At 41.0% G+C, this 18,151-nt stretch overlaps 1 protein-coding gene across 2 annotated transcripts in view; it reads right to left on the bottom strand.

Annotated features, from left to right (window-relative positions):
• Window positions 1-18,151, bottom strand: part of ACSL1 (acyl-CoA synthetase long chain family member 1) — a 277,457-nt gene that overhangs the window by 222,296 nt on the left and 37,010 nt on the right. Inside the window, exon 2 of one of the 2 annotated variants that reach the window (XM_079909245.1) lies at window positions 9,218-9,389. The exons of the other annotated variant lie outside the window; for it this stretch is intronic. The gene's annotated coding sequence lies outside the window, so the exon portion shown is untranslated. The remainder of the gene's footprint in view (window positions 1-9,217; window positions 9,390-18,151) is intronic. 2 annotated transcript variants of the gene reach the window in all.

Below are 18,151 nucleotides of genomic sequence, written 5' to 3'. Positions count from 1 at the left end.
CTTTTTTTCTCTGAGCATTAAGCCAATCTGAATTCCCTTTGGCAGTGAAGCATTAAAGATATAGTGTTACCCTGGAAATATAAATTATTAATATATTCAGCATTTTTGTCACTTCTCAACTGTTAACCAAATTAGACAAAACTTTCTTTTGCTAAGTAGATTTTCTCTTTGGGATTAGCTTTGGGAAAGCACAGGGCCACCATAGTAAAAACTTTGGTCATTTACATATAATTTTGCAAACTTCCACTGGCCCATGACAGTCTTTGTACCTCAAATGTTGGTATTCTTGATTTTTTTTTTTCTTTCTCATTTAACTGTGGAGGATAAAACCCTGCTTTGGATTTACAATGACTTTAGGATAAAAGTCTCCCTCCCCTTTCTCTCCCTCCCCCTTTCTGTGTGTGTGTGTGTGTGTGTGTGTGTGTGTGTGTGTTGTGTCTTTTTCTGAAACCTTCTTCCAAAGTTCCAATTCTCCAGGCTTGGCGAAAAGTCAAACTTTGCAGAAGATTAAAAATGTCACTACAAAATGGAATCGACTTAAATCAGATTGTGACTTTAATGTGTTCTTCCTGTACTTTCTCTGACAACACATTACTTCCAGCCTCTCTGTCCCAAGCCCCCCACCTACTCCCCCCTCTGTCTGAGTCTCTTATGCCCAATCCCTCCACTCTTTCTTTTAAGTAAGTTGTATAGTAATGGTTTCCAAGAGAGGCTCAACCAAACCCAGAAATAACAAAAAACAAAAAACAGTGGGTTTGGCTGGAGGTGACCCATTGTGATACTTCTGAAAGGGGCAACCCCTTGTTTCTTGGGCTTCATCCTTGAGTGGGCAAGAATAAAAATAATCATCCCCATGAAATCAAAGGTTTTCTCTAGAGGCTTGAGGAACAAAGCTGATGGCTGGTGCTTTGGTTCAGTCCCTGTGGCTCTGTAGGGCTACAACTAGGAGCTTCTTGGCCCTCCAGACACCCCAGCGAAAAGGCGGTAATACAGAGCTCACTTGTGCTTCCAAGCGTTATTGAACAAACACAGCCATGTACCAGTGGGGGCCCTGCAGTCTGGCCTGCTAGATACCAGACAAGGAAGGTGGAAGAGCAGCTATGCAAGTGCCTACCTGACCCCACAAAGGCACGGAATCCCTAGGAACCTGGTAATGGGTATCTGCATAGAGTAACACACCAAGAAAAGTAAGGCAAGATGGGGCATGTAGTAGGAGCTCAATAAACATGTGTGGCATGACATCATAGTACTGAGTCTCTTGGATTCTACATCTCCCCTAGACCTCTTGTTTCTGGCCCTTAGTCCCCTCCCCACTTCAGTAGAGACCAGAAAGTACTTGTACACCCACCCAGAAATCTGTGGAGCAACGTACACACATTCTGAGGGTTTTCAGACAGACCAACGTCCCTGCCTTTGCCTAGAAATTCTACCTTGTGGTCTGGCAGCAGGAGACACACTTGGCCTGCTTGGTTAAGGCAGTTAACTCTTCCTGAAGGCCCAGCTAAATGCAGACGCCAAATCCAGGATTTGAATTCAAAACTAGCCTGATGAGGGTTCTGCTCCTTTCACACGGGAAAGAGCCAAGACTGGGCTGAGTCGACTCCACCCTCCTCTTTTCTGCACCATTAGCTGTTCAGACCCCACCTGGATCTGCATTCCAGCTCTGCTTCTTACAATTCTGGGCAAATTGCTAAGCCACTCTGCATCTGTTTCCTCATCTATAAAATAGAGATATTAAAGGTGCATATACCTCATAGGGTTGCTAAGAGGATTAAATGAACTGGTACACTCAAAGCACTCTAGACAGTGTGTGGCCCACAGTGAATGTTCAATAAATGTTAGCTATCATAATAATTATCTATTCCTCCCCCCTGCAAGTGTCAGATCCTTGGGACCACCTCAAACTGAAAAATAAAATGTCAAGGCACATGATGAAAAAATCTTGAACCCCAGGGCTCTTTCTTAAACCCCAAGGCTTATTCTGAAACAAGGCAATATTCTTAATTTAGGGCAAGTGGGGGTAGGGAGCTCAAATTCCATCCCATGGTCATTTTGAGGCCTATGAGCCCCATTCCGAGTTATGGTTGGTACTCGGGGCCCCTAATAACCTTGGAATGCTATCTCTTATGCTCTTTCAAATACAGAAATCTAGCTTTATGTTATTTTGTTACAGCTCTTATACCCACATTCCCACATTCTCTCTCATAGTACATATTCTAATGCCTATTATTAACATACAAACTTGGCTGTTGCGGATTCTTTTCTGGATCATGGAGTAAATAAATAAACTAATTCAATATTCCTTAAATACACTTTCTCTGGCAGCTTTATGTTCCTCTCAGCATCTCCCCCATTTTTTCCCATTCAAGTCTTCTGTCCATCCTATTTGTCACCTGTCTGCCCCAATGCTGGCTCCAGACCCACCCCCTGATGCAGGTGAAGGCAGTGCTGCAGACCCCCAGCTGCCTGGGTCCCGACCCCTCACTCTCACTCCCTTTCTCACTTGGCCTTCGTTTCTCACACTCTCTGGTTTTCTGATTGCTCGGCTCCCAATATCCGATTCTCCATGCACCCACGGCCTGGGGTAAGAATGATCTCTGCATGTGTGTGTCCACAGGAAGAGGTATCACTGGGGTAACACTCCCAACCTCTCTCAGCAGCCCTTTCACATTCTTCAGCTACCCCACTGGAGGGTTTAAAAGGTGGACCCAAACACACTCACCTCAGCCCCTTTATCTTTGGGCGCCAACCTGCCCACAGGAAGCAAGCAAGCGTTCTCATCTAAGCTGGCTGGAAGATTTAGGGCTCTTCCTATGCTTTTGATGGCTAAGTTTAATTCTAAGGTGAAGTGTTACAAGCCCACTCTCCACACGCAGATGTCACATCCTCCAGTCAGTCTCAAAACAGACATTTTTTTCCTCCACCTGATGTCCCATATCCATATCCTAAATGATTCTGAGAACAGGTAAGAGGGAAAAAAAAGACATTTATTTATTGGATGCCCTAAAACCCCAGAACCTGGGTGCCTATATGTGTGCAGCTAGGAAGGCGGATATACATATATGCCTGTGTGCGTTGAGCAGTGTAGGCACAAGAGTGTCCGCATGTGTGTGCACAGGTGGCTGCTGCGTCCACAAGTGTGCGTGGAAAGACGAGCTGGGACCAGAGAAAAGACCACTGAAGAGAGTGGCTAGCTTAGAGCTTGAGGGACCCAACTATTTCTGGCTCACTTGGAAGATAAGAAGCAACCATTATGAAGGACTGCAAATCTGTCCCATTATAATCTCTGACAAACCCTCTATATATTGGGAAGAGCTGCAGCAAAGCAGGAGAGAGGCAGTAGACAGTGTTATGCTGAATGGGGGCGTGGAGGATAACAGGAAAGTTACCAAAACCACAGACGATGGGGGTGGGAAACTTGAGCAGGAATTCTGGGCTGAGCTATAAAGAGAGGGTGTGAGGAAAAAGAACCCCAAGGGAAATGGGAACCTGAGTACTTTTTGCTATTCCCACCTAGCCTCATTTATTATGTTTAACTTAAAAGCAAGAGTCAGTAAAACATACTAGTTAAAGCTTTATAAATATGATGAAACATTCTTGGTACAATATTTCTAGGAGCCCCTTTGCAATGTTTGATGAAACAAAAAGCAAGCCTCCTCTATGGCTGTTTTGTCATAGGTTGTCAGTAGAGGGCTTCCACAATAAAAGACTTTCATCTCCATCCACTAAGAACAGAACTTTATTTTTTACATAAACATGATTTCTATTTTATATTTATGCCAGGCTATATAAATCTGTGATCTAGCCCTATTATTCTTTCTAAATATAACCTAAAGTATAATTAGTGAAGAAAATAATTGCTATAAAGACATGGAGAGGACGCACACAAGTTTTAGGACTACAAGTTACGACTCATCTCTCTACTTTTTTGATGTATTGTGTGCCATGTATGTGGCACACCTACAACTGCAACCTGTCTAGCCTCAGCAATACTGGGGGGGAAGTCCGGGAAGTCAATTCTGGGTACTTGGAGAAGCTGTTTGGAAAAAGTCAAATTGAAGGGAGGGTCATTTGTAAGTATATATTCTGGCCACAAGCCACAAGCAATAAATTTGTGAAAGCTTGAAAAATTCCTAATTTCACAAACCCCTCCTACCGTGATGTACAGTAAAGAGGCAGAGATGAATACCATTGAACCCTATCTGACTTACATGACAGCCCAGTCAAAAAGACAAGAGCAGGGGCTTCCTTGGTGGCGCAGTGGTTGAGAGTCCGCCTGCCGATGCAGGAGACACGGGTTCATGCCCTGGTCCGGGAGGATCCCACATGCCGCGGAGCAGCTGGGCCCGTGAGCCATGGCCGCTGAGCCTGCACGTCCGGAGCCTGTGCTCCGCAGCGGGAGAGGCCACAGCAGTGAGAGGCCCGCATACCGCAAAAAAAAAAAAAAAAAAAAAGACAAGAGCAATGTGGATACTGTCAAATTAGAACTGAATAATAACTATCATGACCCTGAACCCAAGGCTGATGATGGCCCAAACATATATGGTGAGGGGAGGCTGCAGGGGAAGGAATTTCACTGCTATATCATTAATTTCAAAGGGAAGAAGTTAAGCTAAGAATTTCTTAGAATACTATAAAAAATGGAAAGATAATTTCTAAAACTACTGAAAGTAGCATTGTGTTGTCTGTTTCCTTGTCATGAAGAGAACATGTATGAGTGAGACAACACTTTCAAATCTTTTCAATTATGTATTACAGAAAGAGACACCATGAAAGCTGAATATGCTTTGGTGATAAGGGAGTTTAGGAAACGGTAATTTCCAAGAAGCATCAAATGACTTGCTATGAGGACAGGAACCAAGTGATGTGGGTAACAAGAATACAGGATGAGTTTATGTTGCACTTGATGGTGGGTTTTTGGGTATCAGGTGTTTGCTATTGTTAGCAAGCTTCTTCCAAAACAAATTTGTAGTCTATTTTTCCATATAACTCCCAGTCATACTTTGATAAAGCTCATCTTCACTAAGGAGGAAGTTGTAGAACTTAAGAACTGATTTGAATTCTGCGAAGGAAAGGTAGCCACTACTATCAACACCCAGTTTCTTTCTTTTTTTTTTTAATTTTATTTATTTTTTTATAGAGCAGGTTCTCATTAGTCATCAATTTTATACACATAGTGTATACATATCAATCCCAATCTCCCAATTCATCACACCCCCACCCCCACCCCCCACCGCTTTCCCCCCTTGGTGTCCATATGCTTGTTCTCTACATCTGTGTCTCTATTTCTGCCCTGCAAACCAGTTCATCTGTACCATTTTTCTAGGTTCCACATATATGTGTTAATATATTTGTTTTTCTCTTTCTGACTTACTTCACTCTGTATGACAGTCTCTAGATCCATCCATGTCTCTACAAATGACCCAATTTCGTTCCTTTTTATGGCTGAGTAATATTCCATTGTATATATGTACCACATCTTCTTTAACCATTCATCTGTCGAAGGACACTTAGGTTGCTTCTATGTCCTGGTTATTGTAAATAGCGCTGCAGTGAACATTGTGGTACATGACTCTTTTTGAATTATGGTTTTCTCAGGGTATATGCCCAGTACTGGGATTGCTGGGTCGTATGGCAGTTCTATTCTTTTTTTTTTTTTTTTTTTTTTCAGTACGCGGGCCTCTCACTGCTGTTGCCTCTCCCATTGCGGAGCACAGGCTCCAGATGCACAGGCTCAGTGGCCATGGCTCATAGGCCCAGCCACTCCGCGGCATGTGGGATCTTCCCGGACCGGGGCACAAACCCGTATCCCCTGCATCGGCAGGCGGACTCTCAAACACTGCGCCACCAGGGAAGCCCCTATTTTTAGTTTTTTAAGGAACCTCCATACTGTTCTCCATAGTGGCTGTATCAATTTACATTCCCACCAACAGTGCAAGAAGCTTCCCTTTTCTCCACACCCTCTCCAGCATTTGTTGTTTGTAGATTTTCTGATGATGCCCATTCTAACTGGTTTGAGGTGATACCTCATTGTAGTTTTGATTTGCATTTCTCTAATAATTAGTGATGTTGAGCAGCTTTTCATGTGCCTCTTGGCCATCTGTTTGTCTTCTTTGGAGAAATGTCTATTTAGGTCTTCTGCCCATTTTTCAATTGGGTTGTTTGTTTTTTTTAATATTGAAAAGCCCTCTGTAGGCTCTTCCAGTCACACTGGATTACAGAAGAGAAAATTATTGGACAAATAAATTCTTCCTCCCCAAATATATAAATATATCAAAACATAAATGTTTCCTCCCTTTGCTTCTCCCCTTTTTTCCCTACCCAGCCCCTTTCTGCCCAATCACCAACTTTTCTTCTCTTATGGGGTAGGATACAGTTATCCTGAAGGTTTCTTTTTTTTTGCGGTACGCGGGCCTCTCACTGTTGTGGCCTCTCCCATTGCGGAGCAACAGGCTCCGGACGCGCAGGCTCAGCGGCCATGGCTCATGGGCACAGCCGTTCCGCGGCATGTGGGATCTTCCTGGACCGGGGCACGAACCCATGTCCCCTGCATCGGCAGGCGGACTCTCAACCACTGCACCACCAGGGAAGCCCCTGAAGGTTTCTTTTGAGGCTCTTAATCTAGGCAAAACCATGTCATGCAATAGGAAACCACTAAGGCCTTATTTCCAGATCTATCCTCACCTCCAGATAGATTCACAATCTGTCTCTCCTTGATTCACCACTATCCCTTGACCAGCTTCTCACCCTTCTCCTAACTCCACATCCAAACAGACATCAAGACTTGTGGATTTTACCTTTTATCTCTTGATCCATTCATTTCTATTTCTTCTGCCACAGCCAAAAACCAGGCTGTCAGTGACCGTTTTCAACTTCCCACCAATCTCACAAGCGTCCATTTTTGCTTCCTCTAATTGATTTTCAGCATATCAACCAGACCGCTTTTCTAAAACACAAATCTAAAATTCCTGTTTAGAATTATTCAATGCCTGCCTGCTCTTACTCTCAGGAAAAAGTCCAAGTTCCTTGTCAGCCTTCCCACTGTGGCCCCTGCACACTTCTCAGGCCTCATTGCTTGACACTAACTACCCCAAATGCAACATCAGGCACACAGACACTGATTGATCAGGCACAGTGACACCGATTCACACCCCAGGCTATCGTGAATGCTGTTTTTCAAAGGCAAAGTTCAGAATACCTTTTCCCTTAGGCGACTAATCAGCACTCTCAAAGCTGCTGACTCTTCTCTAAGGAAAAGTTGATCTTCATTCTCACGTGAAGGGAAATGCATAGTTGCAGCAGCCTTGTGCCCATTCACACAAATCTGCCTCTTAAATGGCTTCAGAAATTCTTGGTACGAAACACTGACAAAATTAGCTGACCCTTGAACAACACCGGTTTGAACTGCGTGGGTCCACTTATACACGGATATTTTCAATAAACACGTACTACAGTATGACACGATCTACCGCTGACTGAATTCAAGGATGCGGGACTGCGGTTATGGAAGCCGCCTGTAAAGTTGGATGTGGATTTTTTACTGCATTGAGGGTCAGCGTCCCTAACTTCCAAGTTGTTCAAGGGTCAACTGCACATGAAATCTATGTTCTGGTCTATTTTTTCTGGACTTTTATAATCAAACAATATCATTATTTGACATTAAATACTATCAACAGGCAAGGTGATTAAGAACATGGGCTCTGGAGCTAAGCTGCTAAGTCCTGGTTCTGCCATTTTCTGATTATATGACCTTGAAAATTATTGGACAACTCTGGGCTTCAGTTCCCATCATTAAATGGAATGATAGTACCCCTCCCATAGGGTTAATGGGAGGATTAAGAGAGTTAACAGCAGTGTCTGGCCAGTGGTCTGTACCCAATAACTTAGCTAGCGTGACTAAAATCTGCATGAGGTTGCTGTATAAACTAAATCAATTTCCTTTGAAACTGCTGACCTATTTACAATATTGAATTTTTGAAATAATGGTTTTTATTTTGTCAATTCATTGCCCCTCCCCTTTTTTAAAACCAGTCTTAATCTGAGTGTTTTCTTCTCTGCATCAGAAAAGACATGGAAGAAAGGTATTGATAGAAGGAGATCTCTTTTTTAGGAAGGGATTTGCTAGGGATCAGGTACAGGGGCAACTCCAGAAGTTCTAAATAGACTTCAGAGCAGCCACCTGGTTGGAACAGCTCTAGGGGATTTGTCTTAAGGCTGCAAACACAGTCTGAGGTGGCCTTAGTCGGGTTAATGGAAATCAAGAGGGAGCTAAGGTCCCCCAAAGGTGTTCCTGGATGTCTCCCCTGACCTGGCCCAGTGTTAGGGGCTTTCACACACGGTTACACCATTTACTCTCCACAAACACGTCTGCAGTAGGAAACGTTACCCTCAATGTTCAGATGAGGCCTAACTCAGAGAGTTTGTTGAAAGTCACATAACTATTTTGTGGCAGAGCTAGGATTTGAACTATAATATGTTTGCTTCCCAGTCCAGTGCCCTTTCCTCTATGCAACAGCTGTCACAATCAGGAACACTTTCACTCTTTCTTGGAATTGCATGATTTAGATCTAAGTTTAGGAATACTCTTCTTGTGTAAAGCTGTAGTCCTCCAGGATCTCAAAACTGGGCAGATGGATGTTTCTAAAATTCAGGTTTAAAAAAATAATGTAACTTTAAAAAACTAATGGGAATATATGTATGCATACAGCTGATTCACTTTGTTACATAGCAGAAACTAACAGAACATTGTAAAGCAATTATACTCCAATAAAGATATTTAAAAAAGCTAATTATCAAAGCAATATATGCTCATTATAGAAAATTGGAAACACATAGGAAAGTATAAAGAGGATACAAAAACACCTTTAATCTCACCATCCAATGTAAGCACATTTTTTATGTTTCCTTAAAACCTTTCTATGCACACACTAATTTTAAAATACATTTTGAATAGCTAGTACATTTATATAGTACAAAATGTTAGAAGTACAAAAGGATATACAGTCAAAAGTCTCCCTCCTACCTCCGCCCCCAGCCCCGCAGTGCCCTTCCTAGGAAGCGATCACTATTACCAGTTTTTATGTCACCTTTAAAAGATACTCCGTGTATACACACAAACTGAGTAAATTTTTAATTCTTTTTTTAAAAAATGGTACATTGTTTCTTGAGTAAATACAAACATACACCTAGATTTTCTTACTCTCTAGATCTGACTCACCTTCCTTCTCCTTTAGTATCACATCTCCTTCCTGGCAGTCCACACGCATATTCATTCAGGTTGTTGCACAGCCCAGTGAAAATCACCTTAAAATCTGCCTTGCTGATAAATCCAGTGTGAGAGGGATCAATTCTTGAAAATTTTTCTGAAATCTTCCCTTAAATAACCTCACCTAAGAGAGACAAAGAATCAGAAACTATAAGATGTTGAGTCTTTCAGCAGGACTGCATATAAACTATAAGATGTTGAGTCTTTCAGCAGGACTGCATATATTTCTTGATGTGTGATGTTGTGGCACCACTCTGTACAACATTCTTCCAGTAAATTAAGTCTAAGTAGTAAGGGTCACTGGGTCTAAATAACATGCCTATTCTGACCCCTTTTAGTTGTCTTCCAAAATATTTGTAATTTCCTAAACTTGTCAAGCTCTCTCCTGCCTTTGCGTAGGTTCTTTCCTCCTTCTTTTAGAAATTCATTCCTCCACCATCCCAGCCTCCTCACCTCCTTTCTTTACCAAGAAAATTCCACCTTCCCCCTTTCTTTTTTTATGAATTTATTTTATCTATTTATTTTGGCTGCTTTTGTTCTTTGTTGTGGTGCGCGGGCTTCTCATTGCGGTGGCTTCTCTTGCGGAGCACAGGCTCTAGGTGTGTGGGCTCAGTAGTTGTGGCACGTGGGCTCTAGAGCGCAGGCTCAGTAGTTGTGGCGCACGGGCTTAGTTGCCCCGCAGCATGTGGGATCTTCCCAGACCAGTGCTCGAACCCGTGTCCCCTGCATTGGCAGGCAGATTCTTAACCACTGTGCCACCAGGGAAGCCCCCCACCTTCCCTTTTAAGATGAAAACTTCCTCTGATACCCCATCTTCCTACCTCCCAGTCTCATTAGGCACTTCTGTGTGTTACTCATTATGCTTGTACAAAACCCCTATCATTCATTTAACAAATACCTGTTAAGTGCCTATACATGCCAGAGATTAAGGAAACAGGGGATAAGGCAAGTGACATCCTGATAGCAGTTATACAGTCTAATGGGGAAGAAATTAGGTAAGCAGTTATTAAAGTATGATAAATGCTAAAAGGGAATATTCAGGGTGCTTGGGGAGAAGGGGAAACCTAGAGCAGAGGCTCCCAATTGGTCCTAATGAGGCAGAGACAGTGACATTTCAGCTGATGCCCGAAGGAAGTGTAGGAATTAACCAGGTGAATTGGGGACGAAGAGGAAGGAAGAGGGTTTCAGGTAGACAGAACACCTGTGTGAAACCTCAGAGGTATTCAATACGAACAAGGAACTTTTGAGGAATTCACGGTTGTCCATATGGTCAGTGAATTGTTTTAAGACTTGATCAGATATATCTTTTATAAAGATGGCTCTGGTTTCAGTGTGGAGAAAGAACTGGAGAGGAGGAACACTGGAGTCCGAGGGACTAGTGTTTGTAGCATTTACATAGGATTTCTCCATAAAGAGTTGAAGCCCAGTATCAGATTATTTGCATTTCATAATTCTGAATTATTTTTGATGGTCTTGTTTCTGAGCTTTTTAAAAGGGCACTAGATTATACTCATCTTTTTAGCATCAGAGCCTAGTGGAGGTTCGCACAGAGTGGGTTAGCAAGAAATGTCTATAAGAGACAAATGGTAATACTTCCTCAGAGTAGCTTAAGCTTAAGATTAGGCTCTTTTCTTGTTAAATTGAATAGAGCAACACAAAATGGAGTCTCTTACTATTCCTATTAAAATATACTATTAAATTAAAACAACAGCATCTTTATTAAATAAACACCAATTTCCAAACTTGACAACAAATGACAAGTATTATCTACAGTAGTGGAAGCAATACAGAGATCCCACCGCAGGTGAGTCGTTTGTAGGCAGCCACTGGAATTGATCTTTATGGAGGCAATGCTTGACATGGAAATGAATAATAATGATTTCAGGAATGTAAATTATTTATGCATGAGAATAAAGAGCTGATGTAAACTTGGCCAAACTGCATTGCTAAATTATGATGAAAGGATTATGAATGTTAGAGCAGAGACTAAAGATGATAACATGCCTAATAAGAACTAAACATGTTTAAAAATCTTTTTATTGTAAAATTAAATAAGATACAGAAAACCACATAAAACAAATATTATTTTAATGATTTATTTTAAGGTGGATACCATTGCAACTATGGCAAAGGTTAAGAAATAGAATTTTGCCATCTCCATGTAGCTTCATGCCAATCCCAATCCCTTTCTCCCCAACCAAGTAACCATTATCCTGACTTTTACAGAAATCACTTGCTTGGATTAAAAAAAAAGTTTTATCACCCAACTGTGTATCCTGGACAATACAGATTTTTCTTGCTTCTTTAAAAATATTTGATATGTCTTTTAAATCTCTTTTAAGTTTAGCTTTTCCCTCCAACCCTTTCACTTTCTTACAGTGTTATCTGTCAGGAAGGCCAGGCTACAACAGCTGTAGTTCTGCGGAGGCTGGATGCCGCTGGTGGAGGACTCATGTGTAGCTCATCATGTTCCTCTGTCTTCTCTATCCAGCAGCTGGATCCAGAGACTACATCAGAATCAGGTTTAACCCCTTTGACAAAACTAAGCACTTAAAAAAAAAACTGGAATGAACTACTAATATTAAAAGTCTCAAATTTCACCTTTAGCCCCTTCAGAACTGTTCCCAGCTCTGCCTCTCCACTCACCTCTTGGGTGCATCCTGCTCTTTGCTGTCAGTCATGGAGATGCTCACTGTGTTTGCACACACCCTCCTTCTGGCTCTAATTGCTCGTCGAGCTAATCAGTTCTTCTGAGAAAAGTGACTAAGGCTTTCACTGCTTTAGGCAGAAGCTTCCCTGGCCCACTGAGTTGGGAGTTTCCAGTCCAGCCTGTTTGCTGACACCCCACCTACAAAGCTTCTCGTGGAATGAGGGACATCCTCTCTTCCTCCACTCAAATACACCAGCCTCTTCCCCATTTGTTTCCCAAGTATTACTTTCAATCATATTGAAGGGAAAAAATGCCTTTAAAATTTAAACTGTTCCACTGACCGAATATAAAATTCTGAAATGCAGGGTTTTTTTTATTACAAAATTTTTATTTTGGACTTCTTATAGCTTAAGAAGCATTACAATGTAAAAAAGATATAATAATGACAATTTAACAGACATAGTATCTCTAAATAGATGATTTTTACATCATTTAAAAATACTGAAAGATTCAGAATTCTAAAAATAATTATTTTAAAATTAGGTAATTCCTTTTCTGTTTCTTCAATTTGGGATTTTTATATACTCTTTGTTAATGGGATATTCATTAGTCTACTTATTTGATTTCTACTGGCTTGATACCATTTTGTTAATCACTTATGAATAGGTTTTCTTATGAAATGTTTCCTTTCATGGTTTGCAAACATCTATTTCTGAAAATCATTTTTTAAAAGCAGTATTCTCTAAACAACATCTGCATCTTCAAGACTCAGTTTAAATACTAATTCTGACTAATCTTCCTAATCCCATAAAAGTCTCTTTCTGATGTGGACTTCCTCATTATGCCTATATTTTAGTGGTTGTCAGGTACATAAGTGTTTTACAACATAATTTAATTCCTTGATCTTGAAATGCAGTTTTTTGTTTGTTTTTTGTTTTTGCGGTACACGGGCCTCTCACTGCCGTGGCCTCTCCCGTTGCAGAGCACAGGCTCCGGACACACAGGCTCAGCGGCCATGGCTCACGGGCCCAGCCGCTCCGCGGCATGTGGGACCTTCCCGGACCGGGGCACGAACCCGTGTCCCCTGCACCGGCAGGCGGACTCTCAACCACTGCGCCACCAGGGGAGCCCGAAATGCAGTTTTTATGGCACCTTTTATCTTCTGAATGCATCGAGGGATTTAAAACAGTAAAATAAATTACCCATCACTGTCATCATCATATCCTATGATTCAGCTGATCAGAAACTAAGTTTGATCATGGTAATGGAGAGCTTAGAATAGCCATTCTAATAATCAAAAATTTTGCAGCATTATCCTTTGAAGAATTAAAAGTAGCTTAGCAATTCATTTTGCCCAGGGTGAAATAACAGATCCGATTTTTCAGATCAGACTGAGCCACACGGCCACCTATGCCTAACATGACAATGACACACCATTCAACTAGGTACCTTCCTCTCTCTCTTGCCTACACATGCAATCCAGCAGCAAAATCTTAAATCCTTCCACTTTTCTCCATGTCCTCTCTGACACTCTCATGGTCCAAACCACTATTTCTCAGCTGCAATGCTGCCAGTTTCCAATCTGTAGTCTCCCAGGCTACACTTCTGGTTCCTCAAAATCTATTTCCACACAACAATCTGCATGGCCTTTTAAAATGAATTTACATTGTATTTTCCTCCTCCGCTAATTACTTCCATAACCTCTCACTGCTGCAGTAAAATCCAAACTCCTCACCACAGCTGGCAAGACTCTGTGCCCCAACTCTTGCCACTCCTTCCGACTCACTGCCTGTTCTCCACATGGGTCTCTGCATGCCAACCACCCTGGCCTTCCCTCAGCTCCTCAGAAGTGCTCAAGTTCTTCTCAGCGTGCAGCCTTCAAACATTCTGCCCCAATCTTCACTCTTTCATTGTTGGCTTTCAGCAATGCCTTCCTGGACCACCCGCACTTACCCACTCAAATATCTGGTAGCAGAAACCTGTTACTTTTCTCCCTTCGAATTACTCATCATAATCATTTTTTTAATTAATTAATTTATTTTAAGATTTTTTTTGATATGGACCATTTTTAAAGTCTTTACCGAATTTGTTACAATATTGCTTCTTTTTTATGTTTTGGTTTTTTGGCTGTGAGGCCTGTGGGATCTTAGTTCCCTGAACAGGAATTGAACCTGTGCCCCCTGAAGTGGGAGCACGGAGTCTTAACCAATGGACCACCAGGGAAGTCCCCCAAATTATTTTAAATTGTGGTAAAATATACATAAATTTTACCAATTTAACCATTTTTAAGTGTACCGGTCTATGGCATTCAGTACATTACACTGCTGTGCAACTCAGTTGACCATCCATCTCCAGAACTTTTTCATCTTCCCTTACTGAAACTCTGTACCCATTAAACAACAACTCCTCATTTCCCCCCTCTCCCTCTCCCTTAGCAACCACCATTCTACTTTCTGTCTCTATGAATTTGACTCTTCTAGCATCTCATATAAGTGGAATCAGTCAACATTCGTCCTTTTGTGTCCGGCTTATTTCACTTAGCATAATGTCTTCAAGGTTCATTCATGTCTCAGCATGTGTTAGAATTTCCTTCCTTTTTAAGGCTATTATTATTCCATTACACGTATATACCATTTTGTTTATCCATTCACCTGATACTTGGGTTGCTTCCACCTTTTGGTTATTGTGAATAATACATTGTGAACTTGGGTGTACAAAATTCTGTTCAAGTCCCTGCTTCCAATTTTTTTGCATATATACCTAAATGTGAAATTGCTGTAATTTGGTAACTCTATTTTTGTTTTCCGCGGTAGCTGTATCATTTCACATTCCCATCGGCAATGCACAAGGGTTCCATTCTTCCCAATACTTGTTCTTTTTTTTTTTTTAATAATCATCATCCTAATGGTTATAAATTAGTGTCTCGTGGTTTTGATTTGCATTTCTCTAATGATTAGTGATGTTGAGCATCTTTTCCTGTGCTTATTGGCCATTTGTATAGCCTTGGAGAAATATTTATTTAAGTTCTTTGCCCAATTTTTAAAATTGGGTTGTTTGGCTTTTACGTTGTTGAGTTGTAGGAGTTCTTTATATAGTCTAGCTATTAACCTTTTATCAGACATATGATTTGCAAATGTTTCCCTCCATTCCTTGAGCTATCTTTTCACTCTGCTGATATGTCCTTTCAGGCACAAAAGTTTTAAGTTTTGATGAAGTCCAATTTATCTATTTTTTCTTTTGTTGTCTGTGCTTTTGATGTCATATCCAACAAATAATTAATAGTCTTTAATTATGTATTTATCTGAATGGTTGTTTTTTCTCATAAATGTCTACTTTAATAGACTGGAAGTTACACAAAGTCAGAAACCTCTGTTTGCCTACACTGAGAATAGTGACTAGTAGGTGTTCCAGTATATATTGGTAATCTAATGAATGTGTATCTTCTGGTATTTTCAATATATGATGTTATATGATACCCTATTATTTGTACAATTATGAAAAATATTAATAAATGTGATTTCTGTGTGATATTAAATTATCTTTAACATGAAAATTCATACTAACTTAAAACATAAATTTAAGTCAAACTACATGTAAAGTTTCAAGAAGTGTTAGGGAAAATATTAAACAAAACAGAAACTATTATCAATTCATTATTATCAAAGCACATTATTTTTTCCCAAAACATTACAGATCAAAACTTAAATGACTAAAAACCCATCTTCCAGATTTTAGTCAGTCCATTTCAGACCTTACGTATCTTCATTATGTATTGCTTCATTCTTCACTGGCAGTTTTTCAAAAGTGGTATAGACCTGCTTCTTAGATCAAAGGAGGGGTATAGCCTCCTTGCACTAGCTTAAGTATTAGTACAGATAAAACGCTACAAGAATCTTCCTTTCCTTTCTAATTCTGTAAACTTTCAAGAGAAAGTTAACAAGTATTAATATGCCTCTTAGATCAAGCAAACCCCCAGGGTTTTACTTGCATGCTTCTCGGAATTAAAATTGAATGGGGCTTGTATTGTCAGCTGCAAAACAGCAGGGGGAGCTCATGAGGTTTCTAAGGCAGCTATTACCAGCTATACTCCCCCTCCAAAAAAACAACATTGCTTTAAGTATAAACTGAACAGTACCAAGTGGAAACCCAAACAAAGAGAAAAGTAAGCAAAAAATAATAATAAAATGTCTTCTAATGAGAGGTGAAAACAGCCAAAATCAATTGTATAATAATAGGACTGATACAAACTAACATAATCCAAATCTACAAGCCCAGCTCTCAGGTGCTCCTTACTTCCCCTAACAAACCAATGTACCCCTGGGCACCCAACACCCCATCATTGCGCTAGACCCTTAACCAACGTTTTCATATGTCAAAACGAAGTTATTAGGCAGTTGGCTTAAAACTATCGTGTTTAAATTTCTAAACATGGGGCTTCCCTGGTGGCGCGGTGGTTAAGAATCCGCCTGCCAATGCAGGGGACATGGGTTCAAGCCCTGGTCTGGGAAGATCCCACATGCCACAGAGCAACTAAGCCCGTGCACCACAGCTACTGAGCCTGCACTCTAGAGCCCATGAGCCACAAATACTGAGCCTGTGTACCACAACTACTGAAGCCCGCACGCCTAGAGCCTGTGCTCTGCAACTAGAGAAGCCACCGCAATGAAGAGTAGCCCCCGCTCGCCGCAACTAGAGAAAGCCCGCACACAGCAACGAAGACCCAATTCAGCCAAAAAAAAAAAAAACCCGTCTAAACATGATTTTTTCTTTCCCTAATATTCAGTGAAATTTGGGGAACACCTTAAATAGTGTGAAAAAATGGGCTGTAAACCACAGAATAGTGAAAGAATATATGAAATCTAGCCCCTATTAATTGGAAAGAGTAAGGGGAACCAGGAGCTACATACTGAGTTTTAGGGTCGGGATAAGAAGTCACTCCCTATGAGGACAGGAGTGGTGTGACAAATATGAACAGAAGAGTATTTCCTATTTGGGAGAAATCACAGGTGACATTGGTACTACTTGCCATGTTGTCCTCTGAACCTTGTCCTGGGAGATAGGAATCAATATTCAGCATTAACAAGCCAGCAACAGAAACTTCAAATTACAGTTATCTTGAGGAACCACAGAAGAACACCACAAAAAGTCCCGTGGTGACAGAAATTCACTTAGAAACATATACTATAAGGACTTAATAAAACAAGTAGTAAATCCATAAGAAGGAACAACAGCCCTTAAACTTACAAGTTTAATAAGACCCACACTTACCAGGTAGATAGCTCTCTCCTAACACACGGCTCAGTAACTGATAAAATATCTGATAAAGATGGTCTCTGCCAGGCTCTTCTCATGTGCTAAAAGTACTGACTACACCAACCACCAGTTGAAAAAAACACCCAATGGTTACTCCAGTCATTTATTCCCTTACTGTTGATCACCCTATACATAGGCAAGATGCTTATACTGAGTGATCCTCTACTGGTCAGGCAGGATTTTGGTCCAAGGACATGTTTTCTGTTTCCTATCGCTATAGAAATAAGATCCAGAAAAGGACCTGTAACTTCAAATAAAGTTGAACTTTATTTGAAGTTCTGAACTTTATTTGAACTTTATTTGAAGTTCTGAGCTTCTAGAGGAGCTCAGGGTCTTTCCTCACTCGCCCTCCCTCTTTGTTCCCCGTAGGGATGGGCCAGGACATTGCCTTACTCCGCCCCACAAGGCCAAGGACATTTTATTGTTCACTATAAAAGTAGATTAGGGACTTCCCTGGTGGTCCAGTGGATAAGACTCCACACTCCCAATGCAGGGGGCCTGGGTTCGATCCCTGGTCAGGGAACTAGATCCCACATGCATGCCTCAACTAAGAGTTTGCATGCCGCAACTAAAGAGCCCACATATCGCAACTAAGACCCGGTGCAGCCAAAGTAATTAATTAATTAATTTTTTAAAAAGTAGATGAGATATTCCTTCTGTTGAGTTGAAAGGTCCTGATGTAAGTTTTGTCTAAATGGGTCTTCAGTGACTATGACAAATGTTGAGGTATTGGGGTGTGACTAAGGTATGATATGATAAATAAGAGTACCCTAATCCTGCCTTCGACACTTGTTTTCAAGGGATTCTAAGGAAGATGTAGACAAAGATGATGCAACAGAGCAAATAAACACATCTGAAAGGCATACAATTCTACCCTAACCGTTAAAGCAGAGCTTGAGTGAGCTAGCCTGAACTTGAAAAAT

Source organism: Stenella coeruleoalba, assembly GCF_951394435.1.
Source record: "Stenella coeruleoalba genome assembly, chromosome: 21".
NCBI lineage: Eukaryota > Metazoa > Chordata > Mammalia > Artiodactyla > Delphinidae > Stenella > Stenella coeruleoalba.
This window is presented reverse-complemented; position numbering and strand designations above follow the sequence as displayed.